Source organism: Eretmochelys imbricata, chromosome 11 (assembly GCF_965152235.1).
Source record: "Eretmochelys imbricata isolate rEreImb1 chromosome 11, rEreImb1.hap1, whole genome shotgun sequence".
Taxonomy (NCBI): domain Eukaryota; kingdom Metazoa; phylum Chordata; order Testudines; family Cheloniidae; genus Eretmochelys; species Eretmochelys imbricata.
In genome coordinates, this window is record NC_135582.1 from 47,092,885 (window position 1) to 47,106,123 (window position 13,239).

A 13,239-nucleotide genomic window follows, 5' to 3' on the forward strand; every position below is an offset into this window, starting at 1 on the left:
TAGCAATGAAGGGAAAATGCAAATGTTTCCTTGGAAATTCATCTGGAGCCTTGCCAGGCAAAGCATCATCTTATTTTAAATTTCTTAGTTGCTTTTTAATATTTCAGAAGGACTTCTTCTAAACAAAGAATGAGTATAAACAAGATAAATAGAAAATTCTGTCTTGTAAGAACAAATGATCTTTCTCTCTGCACTGGCATAAGGAAAAAAAACAAGACAAATTGGGAGATATGTGTAATTAAAGCAGATTATACAATTTTCTGTTTATCCGTATTTTTAAGAGGGAGAAATCTCACTGATTCTAACTTCACTATTCCTGAGACCTCCTATAATTCAATATGTCTGTCAATTATTGTTTTGAATCTGCATTCCTAGTTTTGGGAAACTCAAAATGCTGAAGCCCCTCTTCACTGTGAAATTTGTAATTCTTCAAGAGGCTCAAGTTTATATCTCAAAATGTAATTTCTTTGATTATGATCCCTTGGCAATAATGATGTCAGTTAGAGCTGGACATATAATTAGTTAAAAAAGTAATTATATGCCTGTTTTTCTTTTGCAGTATGTCCACAGGCAGTGTACATTTTCCTTGAATTTATTTGTGATTTGAAATTATTTGAATAATTGAAGCAAGTAATCATAAGAACAGCCATAGTGAATCAGACAAAAGGTCCATCTAGCCCAGTATCCTGACTTCCGAATGTGGCCAATGCTAGGTGCGCCAGAGGGAATGAACAGAACAGGTAATCATCAAGTGATTCACTCCCTGTTGCTCATTCCCAGCTTCTGGCAAACAGAGGCTAGCGACACCATCCCTGCCCATCCTGGCTAATTGCCATTGATAGACCTATCCACCATGAACTTACCTAGTTCTTTTTTAAACCCTGTTATAGTCTTGGCCTTCATGACATCCTCCGGAAAAGAGTTCCACAGGTTGACTGTGCATTGATCTTATCCCATAGATCATGCATGAGCACTTTGTCACATGAACTATCGACTGCAAGAATTCAAAAAAGTTTGAGCTGTGTTAGTTAGTTCTGGTTGGACATGAGTCATGTGCTTTTAAAACACAGCTAGCTAGCTAACACAGTTGAACAAACACGTTTGAAAACTCTTTTGTAGACAGGGTAAATCGTATTTTGATACAAGTTAGCTGATCCAGGTATACACCAGGCGACGTAGTTGGGTTTAGGCCAGGCTAGATAGCTTGTGTTAACTAAATCCATCTTTAACTTGACTATTTTTCCTGATCTAGACAAAACTCTAGTATGGACAGGCCCTTAGCTATGGGATTTTCAGTGCCATTGAGAGCAATGTGCACCTCTTTTTCAAGTGTAATAGTTGTGCAAGAAACAGGACAACTGAGCCTATTAGCTCCTGTGTGTGTTATGTAGCTGGAGCAGCTATGTACTGTGATTCTGACTGTGCCACATGTAAATACACCAGTTTGAACAGAGGAAGCCTGGCATCTTGCCACAGTGATTGACCAATAGGTGATTATCTGTGTCTACGTTATAAGCAGAGGAAAGTGGCTACTCCCATCATCAGAAGACAGCTCCCTCCTCTGCCTGGTTGTGTTGCTGCTTACGTGACCTATCCTGTGATACTGAGTGGGAATAGCCTCCAATGGAATGGCAGAGTTGCACACAGTAATCAGTCCTTGTTCTCTTCAAAAGCAGAAAGATGAGCCCTATGTCAAGATCTGGCACCTGTAAAGCAGCAAGTAATACAGCAAAATGATACCTTTTCCTACTGAATTTTCATATATATAATTTTGTTTCAGATCTAGAACGGCCCTATCAAAATGCTGCTGTATTCATGTGTCATGAATGGGCTCCTGTCTTTGTCACTTAGCTCCCTGCCATCCCCCATGCAAGTGTAATCTACTTATGGGACTGTCATTTCTCACTCATGCCGTTTCCTTTTTCTTTCCTTGTGGATTTTGGCTTCACCCCTCTGAAATGGCAGAAGCTTTCCTCTCCAAAATTACTAGATCTCTTAGGATCTGTGTGGATCTTGGGCCATTTATGCAGAGATCCTGTACCTCTGCGCTTCCCTACAGTCCCCTCTGTCTCCAATCTGCCAGTGATCACTGTTCGCAGAATACCCATTTTGGGGTGTTTGACACCATACTGGGTAACAGTAGGAATGTTAACGGATAAGTTAATACTGCTCCTGTCAGAACCCAATGAGTTTGGAATAGGGATAATACAGAGAGCAGCTATCCCTTCATCACCATCCCAATACAGAACCCATTCCCTGCACAGACCCTATGGAGGAGCTTCTGTGAAGTCAGGATGGCACTCTCCTCATCCTCCTTCCCATCCCATAAACTCTGCTAGTTTCTGAGGAATGAGAAGGCCCTAAGTTATGCTCTAGAAAGAGTAAATATACAGCATGGAGGGGAAATAAAAACACTGAGGAAGAACAGAAAAAAAGACATACTCGGGAGTGAAATAATATCCATATCCATGGGTATGTTCATATGGTTTATGATGATGATTATATCATAACACCTTCGAGTCCTAGTCATGGACTAGGACCCCCTTGATCTAGGTGCTGTAGAAATCCAGAATCACAGATAGTCTCTGCCCCAAAGAGCTACTTGAACACTCAACTACTAATCCACAGATCATGTAAAGCATTTATAAGTGCTGAAAGGAATACACTGGGAAACTAACTAATAAATACCATAAATTAATGCATAATAAAGAGACAACTGTAATTAAATAATAATAGTAAAAAAACAGAGAAGCCATACAAATGTTTCCTTTGCAGTCTCTGACCAAAACATCTACTGATGTATGCATGGTCAGGCAAACAGTATGCAGGGTGAGCCAGAATTTGACAATTCCATGCAGGTGTATGGAGTGTCTACTGTCAATAAGGATTAGGAGCATGAATAACTGCCTGACTGATTCATACAAATGGTCTGAGTCCTGGACAGGCTCTCTTGAAACTCCTATTACTAGTCGTGCTTATATCTACATAGCTGGGTTCACCTCTGAGCTCCAGCTGCTGCCAAATATCAGACATGGAATAGGCCACCCTGCCATTTATTACCAAGAAACCCCTGAACAAGTCTAGAGTTTTCATCCTCCACCTCCAAAGTCCACCCCCATTGCATGTCTTCCAGATGACCATGCGTAATAGAAGATGGAATTGAATGGTTATCCTTAGGAACCATTGTTATCCTTAGGAACCAACCTCCTAATGTAGGCCTTAGGAACAGGAGAATTTGGATTCGAAAACAAGTTTTGAATGTATGAACTTGTTGGAAAATAGAAAAGAATTCAATAGGCCATGATGATGGATTACATTTATCTCCAGAGAATGTTTCATCTGCCATTTCAATGCCTAATATAATGCTGAATAATTTGTAAAGAATAACTTATCTAGTGAATTTTGCCTTCTTTTTGTTTCACTGATTATCTACATGCAAGCTGTGATTTTTCTCAAATGTTTTCCTTTATCAGAGTGATGCATTTGATAATTTCTGTGAACATTTATTGGCCTGTAACTCATTTTTGAACAGTTCTTTTTAGTATTAACATTCAAAATGTGAGCTGTTTGTTTGGACACACAGGTGACATGGTGTATTTCTGTCCCATGACTGAATAAATGCAGTTGTTCGGTATAACACTGATGCACATTTTTGAAATTTCAGTGGAAAATGGCAAGAATTTTTCAATGAACATTTTTAAGAAGAATTTTTGCTATTTTTACTAGCTCTATCAAATATTAAAAATAATAAAACATAAGCTTCTCTTGGCTTTACTCTCATTCTTAGCACAACAGGATCACTTCTGCAAGTTTCTGAATAGTATCAAATCAAATCCAATGACCATAAGAGGTGGACAGCAGAATTTTAAAACCTTTCAGGTTTTAGTGGCAGAGGATAACTAGCACATGTGATTTTTAAAGGTTATATGGGGAGGAAGAGATTGCTTTCTTCAAATACTGTAACTTTTCTTGAAATTAAATACATTTTCAAAGGGCTTGAATTTGATCCAAAGCTCACTGAAGCCAATGGGATTCTTGTCTTTGCTTTCAGCAGGTTTTTGATAAGGCCCATAAAGTCTGCATTTCTTGTTTTGGAATAAGTGATAGGTAAGGATTGTTAATCATCATCACTAAGTATCAAGGTTAATTACAGAAGCCATGTGTTCTCCAGTTGGTCCATCTGTTGTCCATTTCTTATATTTTATCTTGTCATTGGTTTAGATTGTCTCTCTACCACAAGTTTCAGAGTAGCAGCCATGTTAGTCTGTATCCTCAAAGAACAGGAGTATTTGTGGCCCCTTAGAGACTAACAAATTTATTTGAGCATAAGCTTTCGTGGGCTACAGCTCACTTCATCGGATGCATAGAATGGAACATAAAGTAAGAAGATACACACACATACAGAGAACATGAAAAGGTGGAGTAAGAGACCAATTAATTAAGATGAGCTATTATCAGCAGGAGAAAAAAAACTTTTGTAGTGATAATCAAGGTGGGACATTTCCAGCAGTTGACAAGAAGGTGTGAGGATACTTAATTTAAGGAAATAGATTCCATATGTGTAATGACCCAGCCACTCCCAGTCTCTATTCAAACCCAAGTTAATGGTATCTAGTTTGCATATTAATTCAAGCGCAGCAGTTTCTCGTTGGAGTCTGTTTTTGAAGCTTTTCTGTTGCAAAATTGCCACCTTTAAATCTGTTACTGAGTGGCCAGAGAGGTTGAAGTGTTCTCCTACTGGTTTTTGAATGTTATGATTCCTGATGGAAGTTTTGTGTCCATTTATTCTTTTGCGTAGAGACTGTCCGGTTTGGCCAATGTACATGGCAGAGGGGCATTGCTGGCACATGATGGCATATATCACATTGGTAGATGTGCAGGTGAACGAGTTTCTGATGGTGTGGTTAATGTGATTAGGTCCTATGATGGTGTCACTTGAATAAATATGTGGACAGATTTGGCATTGGGCTTTGTTGCAAGGATAGGTTGCTGGGTTAGTGTTTTTGTTGTGTGGTGCATGGTTGCTGGTTTGCTTCAGGTTGGGGGGCTGTCTGTAAGTGAGGACTGGCCTGTCTCCCAAGATCTGTGAGAGTGAGGGATCGTCCTTCAGGATAGGTTGTAGATCCTTGATGATGAGCTGGAGAGGTTTTAGTTGGGGGCTGAAGGTGACAGCTAGTGGCATTCTGTTACTTTCTTTGTTGGGCTTGTCCTGTAGTAGGTGATTTCTGGGAACTCTTCTGGCTCTGTCAATCTGTTTCTTCACTTCAGCAGGTGGGTATTGTAGTTGTAAGAACGCTTGATAGAGATCTTGTAGCGGTTTGTCTCTGTCTGAGGGGTTGGAGCAAATGCGGTTGTATCTTAGAGTTTGGCTGTAGACAATGTATCATGTGGTGTGTCCTGGATGGAAGCTAGAGGCATGTAGGTAAGTATAGCAGTCTGTAGGTTTCCGGTATAGGGTGGTGTTTATGTGACCATCGCTTATTAGCACAGTAGTGTCCAGGAAATGGACCGCTTGTGTGGATTGGTCCAGGCTGAGGTTGATGGTGGGATGGAAATTGTTGAAATCATGGTGGAATTCCTCAAGGGCTTCTTTTCCATGGGTCCAGATGATGAAGATGTCATCAATGTAGTGCAAATAGAGTAGGGGCGTTAGGGGACGAAAGCTAAGGAAGCGTTGTTTTCTAAGTCAGCCATAAAAATGTTGTCATACTGTGGGGCCATGCGGGTACCCATAGCAGTGCCGCTGACTTGAAGGTATATATTGTCCCCAAATGTGAAATAGTTGTGGGTGATGACAGAGTCACAAAGGTCAGCCACCAGGTTTGCTGTGACATTATCGGGGTTACTGTTCCTGATAGCTTGTAGTCCATCTTTGTGTGGAATGTTGGTGTAGAGGGCTTCTACATCCATAGTGGCCAGGATGGTGTTTTCTGGAAGATCACCAATGGATTGTAGTTTCCTCAGGAAGTCAGTGGTGTCTCAAAGATAGCTGGGAGACACCAACATTCCACACATTCCTTAGTTCTCATCCCCTAATGCCCCTACTCTACTTGCACTACATAGATGACATCTTTAGCCCCCAACTAAAACCTCTCCAGAGCATCATCAAAGATCCACAACCTATCCTGAAAAATGATCCCTCACTCTCACAGATCTTGGGAGACAGACCAGTCCTCGCTTACAGACAGCCCCCCAACCTGAAGCAAATACTCTCCAGCAACCACACACCACAGAACAAAAACACTAACCCAGCAACCTATCCTTGCAACAAAGCCCAATGCCAACTCTGTCCACATATTTATTCAAGTGACCCCATCATAGGACCTAATCACATTAGCCACGCCAACAGACTCCAACGAGAAACTGCTGCACTTGAATTAATATGCAAACTAGATACCATTAACTTGGGTTTGAATAGAGACTGGGAGTGGCTGGGTCATTACACATATGGAATCTATTTCCACATGTTAAGTATCCTCACACCTTCTTGTCAACTGTCTAAATGGGCCATCTTGATTATCACTACAAAAGTTTTTTTTCTCCTGCTGATAATAGCTCATCTTAATTAATTAGCCTTACTCCACCTTTTCATGATCTCTGTATGTATGTATATCTTCTTACTATGTGTTCCATTCTATGCATCGGATGAAGTGAGCTGTAGCCCACAAAAGCTTATGCTCAAATAAATTTGTTAGTTTCTAAGGGGTTACAAGAACTCCTGTTCTCTCTACCACAAGATTATTATTTCCTCTTTTCTTCTGGCTTTGTTTAAAAAGTGTTAATCCCTTCTTGTCCTGCTTTTCTTTGTTCTCTGTCTATTTTTAAATTTTTTTGCTGTGTTGTAGTCCTATTGGCCCCAAGATATGAGAGAGACAAGGTAGGTGTCTGTCCCGCCTTATATTTAGCTCTCACACTCTGGTTACCTTGTCCAGACCTGAGGAAGAACTCTATGAAGCTCAAAAGCTTGTCCCTTCCACCAACAGAAGTCAGTCCAATGAAAGATATTGCTTCATCTACCTTGTCTCCCTCATGTTTAAACTGATTTATCAAAGATGAAAGAAATGACTTTAGGAAATACCTCTTAACTAAAGCTAAGTGAACTATACAAAGCAAACAATTTACTTGACAAATTTAATCGCTTCTCCTGCTTGCAAATAAGGCCTGTGAAGTTGTTTGCAATTTTTATTACTTTTGTTTGCTATTGAAATGATTGAATATTTATGGAAATACATTTCAGCTTATTGATTGCTCATGAACTATTCAACATTTCTTTGTGATTTACTCTTTGTAGTTCATACTGTATGACAGGGCATCTATGCCACAATGGTATTTGTTCTGTTTCCTGATGGGATGGCTGAATATATCATAATTTGGAAAGAGCTTGCATAAGTCGCTAACAGGGTAAAAATATATTCATGTGAATATTCACAATACTTTCTCTTTCCACTAGTATTCTTTGCGAGCAACAGCAACAACAATAAAATCACTCAGATGAATGTACACAGAAAGATAATTAAGAAGGTTGTGAATACTGTTAAAATAAATTTGCAGTTTTTATTTGAATGTTGGATTTTTTTAGTGTTCACCCAGTCTTACGTTTAGTGCTATCCTGCATAGTTTGCATAGCTACTTTTCATAGATGACAATTTTAAGTCCATTCCTGTTTTCATTCCACAGTTTATACTTAAGTCATTAAATACTTTGCTGCCAGCTTAGTTTGTTTGTTAAAGCTTTATTTTACAAGAAAGCTCCTGAGATGCAATGTTTAATCATTTGTCTTGTCCTTGAATTTTAACTCAATGAATAACTTTAGCTGCATTGAGTAGTTCTTAATGCACCAAGCTAATCCATCTGAATTTATGAAAAATCAGTCTAAAATATCATGAATCCCTCTGTGGACTAACTTGGGATGTTTTTGTTCATGTTTGAATACCACATTTTGAGTTTTTCCTACCAGTGTTTTGAGAACTGCATTAAATAAGTTTATATCTTCCCTGGTGAACTTAGTTTCTCGTTTTCAAGGCCTTTGGTAATCAAAAATATTATAACAAATTGGACATGTGCTGCTTCACTTCTGCTTGACGTTCATATAAATACTAGTCCATATAAAATACTAGTGAAATTTGTAGCTTGTGTACTCCCACTTTGAGCACTAGAGCTAATAATTATAAATCTCTCCTGCCTCCGAAAAATCATCTGGCACTGAACAAACCAATTTCATTAGTATTTAGAATTTTCTCATTATTGCACTGAACTAATAGCTTTGATTCCTAGCTAATACTTCATGTACATTTTTACACAATTCTGAGGACCTGCTGGAAATCCTCCTGATTCCAGCCAGGCAGGTAAACAGTGGGGGTGGAGGTTACAAGTTAGCTAAGCAAGTAGCTCCACCTTCAGGACAGTTAAAAAATTACTGCTAGAAATCAGCCTGAGCTGCTGGGCCTGTACTCTTGTAGCTGCGCTTAATAGAAGGTCTCCCTGTAAGACTCAGAGGGGAGATGTATCTTTTTAGAAATAAAGGTTTCAGAAAGTTTGTCAGCTTTAGGATTTTACTGCATTTCTTTCTCTCTTTTCAAGGACTATCACAGAGCCAATGAATTTGAACCCAGAACTGCTATATCATTCTTTATCCTGTAAACCTGGGGCCAATCCTCAGCGGGTATAAACCAACAAGGCTCCAATGAGCTGAGTGAAGGTACATTGACTTATACCAGCTGAGGAGCTGGCTTATGATGTCCAGGAAGAAAAGTTGCTAAGAAATTGTTGATTTCAGTTCTATGGATAAGGCAGGAGAGAAGGAAAAGCCAGCCCTCAGACTTGCAAGCTTTTTTTTTTTTTTTTTTTGATGTCTCTATGCCTTCATCTCATCATATAGAAAAGGGCTATTTCTTCCCTTTCACTGGAACTAAAGAAATGCACATATGCCCCACAATGAGCTTGGCAGAGGCATCTGTGTCAGCTCTTCTGAGTAGGGGGACTGGAGACAAGGCATTTACAGTGAAGGGTTCTTGACTGTAAAACTCTTTTGGGGGGCAGTCAACAAAGCAAGCGCCTAACCTAAAATTCACAGTATAGGAACATAGGAATTGCCATACCATGCCAGACCAGTGATCCATCCTGGCAAGATTTCTGTCTCTGAGAGTGGCCAACACCAGGTGCTTCAGAGGAAGATGCAAGAAACCCTACAGTAGGCATTTTTCCCCTAAGCCCCATTATTCAGAGATTGACATACGCTTTGCAGCATGAGAGTTTATTTCTTTTCCCAGACTCTTTAGTTTTGTTATCCTTACGTTTGTAACTCTGGATGTTTTGGCCAAGTCTTTGCCAGATGAATCTAAACTAACTTCTTACTTCTCTGATTTTCCTTCCTGGTGGGTTTTAGCTAAATGGGGGGTGGGTTGGCATTGTTACCCAGTGTGAAAGGTACAAACTGGTGTTTATAATTGTGTGTGTGTATGGTGTCAAGATGTCGCAGTATTGAATACTCTATATGTAAAATAAATAAATCCATGGAGTTTTAGGTGCACATGTCAAGACTTCGTGTGTGGTGATTTTCTTATCATGTTCCTTGTTATTAACCTACCTGCCTACATTCCAATGCACAATCAATAATTAACGATCAACAGACATAGGGCTTGATCCTGCGGTCCTTAATCAGGTGGCTAAATCCATTGTCCTCAGTGGAACTAGTGATATGAGTAAGGGTTTCTGGATAGGGACCATAATGTGTACAATGACAAAGAGAAAACCAGGATGAACAAGTCTTTTTCTTATGCAAATCAGCAGCCAGTGGTAAGGAAAGCAAAGGCGAAGGCAAGAAAACTAACAGTAGAAAAACAACGATGATCCATGCAAATGCTTCGGAGCCCACCTGCAAAAATAATGCTATTGGGTGCTGTGTGATCTAGATCATGGGTGTCCACCAAAGGGCTTCATTTCAATGAAGTGGGCATGACTACTATGTGTATACAGATTACATCCAAGAAATAGTGAGTCCAAAATGGCTTAGCATGTTGTAATCTCATCTCTGTGGTAAAAGGCTGTGAACTCTAATTACATACGAATTAGGGTAAAATTTTCAAAATCACCCAAGTGACTTAGGAGCTTAAGTTCTATTTTCACAGTTAGGTACTTAGGTGCAAAAGTCTCATGAGAAGTCATCAGGACTCAGGCACCTAAGTGAAAAACTCACTTTTGAAAATAGGACCTAGGTGCTTTTGAAAATGTTACCTTTGTTCTGAAAGGCAAGGCTGTATCTGTATTGCACCCCAAAGGAGGGTTTGTGCTGGGAGACATTTTATTCTTTAGATGAGCCACTAAGCAGAGATTCATTCTCTCAATAGCTGTCAACTGTTCAGAGCTTTTTTCCCCCTGTAACTTGTGGGTTAAAAAAACCCTGGATCTTCTGAAGACTGGGAGTGAGAACCACTTTATCAGGCCTATTATAGTCTGACTCGGAGTGAATGACATTTTAATTTCTAAGGTTGTGTCTGAGCTATTGTTCTGCATATAATGCACTTGCCTGAACAATTAAGGTCTGATTTAAAGATAATTGAAATCAACGAAACCCTTACTGCAGGGCCAGATCCTCAGTTGGTGTAAATATAGCCATGGCTTACACCAGCCAAGTTTTGCTCCCTAATATCTAATAACTCACTGATTTGTAACGTGTTTTAGTATCAATATGAAAAATACTAAGTAAAAACACATTCTATAAACTACTAATGCACTGGCATTAGCAAAAATACCATAGAACAAGAAGCAAGCAGGTATGGGAACAACAGCACTTGATCATTACAGGAATGTGAAGCATGAGGCTGTTCGCTTTATCCTGAACTGGCTGTGACTCCTCATTTGCTCTACAGATTTTAATCTGTGCTCAAGAAGCACTTCTGGCACAGGCTGTGTTGGGGAGCAGGAAGTCCCTCTTTTGGTTTTACCCTGAGTGTGTGTGTGTGTGTACAATTTTTATACCCATCTCATCTTTCTTCTACCTGCACACACTAAACCTAATGGTGGGGAACTAAGACTCGCACATTGTTTGAAAATATAAAGGCTGTCAGTCATCACCTTTTTCTTCCTTCACCTGAGAAAAGATGGCAGAGTTATTAATGTGTAGTTCCTGACAGATGTTGACAAGGGAGAAGCATGTAACTAACTCCCTTGGAGCTGCTGTAGAGACCAATTAGCATGCCTGTCTTGTGTGATCCAGGGCCCCAAGGGAACCTCCAGATATGTCAACATCTGGCCAGAGACTGGAGTTTTCAAGACCCACATATAGGGCATATACATTGGAGACCTTTAATGAGTGATGGGAAAGGTGTATAATTTTGTAGTAAAACTCCATTGTAATAGACTATTGCCAGCAGAGGAAGATCTCCCAGAAAATAGCACCCTTTAGTTGTTGCCACTGCAGTACCAGCTGCTGCAATGTGAAGCAATCCAATGGTTTGAGCAAGAATATGTGAATTTTCCATTACCTCATCTCCCTGTTTTAACAGGATAGTTCTGTGTATTAGGGCTAGTCAGAAAAATCTCAGGTTTCTCTCCTTCATGACTATTATTTATTAGACAGTCAGGAAAGTAAAAAGACTAGGTCCCTGCTCTGGAAAGTTTTAAAGTAGTGCCCAGAATATCCTGTGATCTTGTGGCCACAGACTTTTCCACAGAATCAACCCATTGCTACCGAGCGGGTTCCAGAGTCATTTTTAAAAAATGTTGTTACCCTTTCTGATTGTGAAGTTAACCTTCCAAATGTAAAGTGAGTGCAAAGCACCACACGATTGTTTCCCAGAGTCTCCAGGCAGCCTGAAGCAATAGCTGTGAGAGGGATGAGCTACCTCCCTTAGTCTCACTGGGGTGCTGGCTCTAACCCTAGTGATGTCCGTTCAAACGGCATCTTGTTAATTAGTTCACTGAAGCCACTTTAGCAGAAACATTCAGCTACTGCGCATGTCCCCTGTTCTTTGAACAGTGCTGAAGACTTGAACCAGGGGCAGTTGGTTGCTCTCAAGAGTAGCTGAGGTAAGGAATTAGGAGTTCAAGCCCTCTCTCCAAATGTAATAACATCTCCTCCGCTCCTATGCAGGAGGCTGAGAGAGAAACATGAATTCCCTCCCTGTCAAGCACACTTGTACTCTCTCCTCCATACATGGAAGGAACTCTCCACAAAGCCACCGCCTTGTCCTCCCTTAAACTCTTCTCTATTGTGATGCCTACAAAATCCTTGACAAGAGCGAGGCAGCTGGTGTGCTGTTTGTCACCCTTTTCAGAGTAGCAGCCATGTTAGTCTGTATTCGCAAAAAGAAAAGGAGGACTAGTGGCGCCTTAGAGACTAACCAATTTATTTGAGCATAAGCTTTTGTGAGCTACAGCTCACTTCATTGGATGCATTCAGTGGAAATGCATCCAATGAAGTGAGCTGTAGCTCACAAAAGCTTATGCTCAAATAAATTGGTTAGTCTCTAAGGTGCCACTAGTCCTCCTTTTCTTTTTGCTTGTCACCCGCATCTCATTGGCACTTTGTGTCCCCCCCACTGTTTGTGGTATTCGCTGGTTGCCTCTCATCTTATACCTACAATGTGAGCTTTTTGAAGCAGGTACCATCTTTTTGTTCTGTTTTTGTACTAGCACTGTGGGTTCCTAATCTTTGACTGGGGCTCACACATGCTACCATAATACAAATCAGCAGTAATAATAATGATGAATGGATTTCTGGGTGACAATTTCATATCACCTCTCATGCCTTCCTGGATGCCAAGTACCACTGCCAGCTTCCCCCTCACATGCAAGTATTCATTTTCAGGACAAAATTCTGGCACACTCTGTAAACTGAAAATGTGAGGCAAAGTATAGTACACTGACTGTAATATGAGATTAAATAACGCAGAATACTGTCCTGATCACCCTCTTGATTTTAATAGTTCAATGACTCCCTTCTCTTTTAAATTTACATGAAGCTGACACAGGATTTGTAGTCTCCTGTATTATTGAATACAGGAGGCCTCATCTTACCAGCATCTAGGTCCAGGTTACTGTGGGGCGCACACGGACTTGATTATAACCAAAATGGTTGAACCAACCCTCCTTGAAATCAAGTAGGCCAACATTTTTGAAAATGGGTCCCTAAAATGGGTCTCCTGGGTTCATTTATCGACATTAAACTAAGGATTTGCAGTTGGGAATTTTAAAAGCTGTCAGCAGTGGCCTAACTTTGCTCCCATGAAAGTTAATGAG